The sequence below is a fragment of the Meriones unguiculatus genome, chromosome 7 (assembly GCF_030254825.1).
Source record: "Meriones unguiculatus strain TT.TT164.6M chromosome 7, Bangor_MerUng_6.1, whole genome shotgun sequence".
Taxonomy (NCBI): Eukaryota; Metazoa; Chordata; class Mammalia; order Rodentia; family Muridae; genus Meriones; species Meriones unguiculatus.
In genome coordinates this window covers 59808948-59810207 of record NC_083355.1, presented here as the reverse complement: position 1 = coordinate 59810207, position 1260 = coordinate 59808948, and the positions used below count along the sequence as shown (strand labels likewise).

At 59.8% G+C, this 1260-nt stretch overlaps 1 non-coding gene across 1 annotated transcript; it reads right to left on the bottom strand.

The window, feature by feature from the left end:
• Positions 1 to 782: 782 nt before the first annotated feature.
• On the bottom strand, positions 783 to 946 carry LOC132655562 (U1 spliceosomal RNA). The gene has a single exon (XR_009593356.1). It is a non-coding gene; the product is annotated as a U1 spliceosomal RNA (small nuclear RNA).
• Positions 947 to 1260: the final 314 nt, after the last annotated feature.

Genomic DNA, 1260 nt, shown 5'->3' with positions numbered 1-1260 from the left:
GTTTACGGCCGGCCTGGTCTACAGAATGTGTTCCGGGACAGCCAAACCAAACCCACCCACCCAGGAACTCCTTGACCAAAAGCAACCTGAGGAGGAACGGGTTTATTTCAGAACCGAGGAGCAACCTCTACGCAGCACTCCTCTGCAGCCTCCAGGTCCCCGCCCCGCTTGAGCTTGAGCTCCTCCAGTGTGGAAGCACAAGCCGAACAAACCCTCCTCTCCCCAAGTTGCTGGCTGTTTTGTTACAGCAATAGAAACCCTGCCTGAGACTCCCATTCTACAGAACTCCTTTCCTGGCCAGCCAACCAAAGCAAACCAACCAAAACACCAACCAGACCAGACAGACACGAAATCTAGTAGAGGAGGGGCGCTGGACCGTTAAAAGCGCTGGGACCGTGGTTTGATTCCCAACCCCATGTGGTGTCGGCACTAAGTCCTCTGCATCTCGGTTCCAGGAAGATTAGTACACAGAAACATTGATGGATGCTCGGTTCCAGGCAGGTGGTACACAGGGGTATTGATGGATGCTCAGTTTCTCAATGTTTCAGACGGAAACACCATGACCAATAGCAGGGTGGGGAGAGATGGCTTATGCTTCCACATGGAAAGAAGAACAGGGCAGAAGCTGTAGAGGAGACAATGGGGTGGGGGCTCTTCCCGCACCTAACAGTGATTAGCAACACGAGGCCGCTACGCACCTCCTTTGCAGAGGAGGCAAACTGCTGAGGGCAGAGCCTAAGAAGAGCAGAGATAACTGAAAGCTTTTATTTGAACCGCGAGACCAGGGGAGAGCGCGAACGCAGTCCCCCACTACCACAAATTATGCAGTCGAGTTTCCCGCATTTGGGGAAATCGCAGGGGTCAGCACATCCGGAGTGCAATGGATAAGCCTCGCCCTGGGAAAACCACCTTCGTGATCATGGTATCTCCCCTGCCAGGTAAGTATGAGTTCCACGCCCGCCCCGACCGCCCTCCCCCGACCGCCGCTCCCTTTCAACTAACGCCCACACCCGGGGCCGCCGCCCCGCCCGCGCCCCTCCACACGCGCCCGCCTCGCTCGCCCCGCGCCCGACACACGCGCGCCTCACGCCCACGATCGCCACGCGCGACGCCGCCCTCGGGATCCGCGGGACCGGCAGTCTCCGCGCGGGGCGTCATCTGCATAGCCCCGCCCACGGCCGAAGACAGACTCCCAGCCGCTAGGCGGGCCTGGAGCGCCCACGGCATCTGGGTGGGCCCCCACTGCTGGCCCTGCCCGGG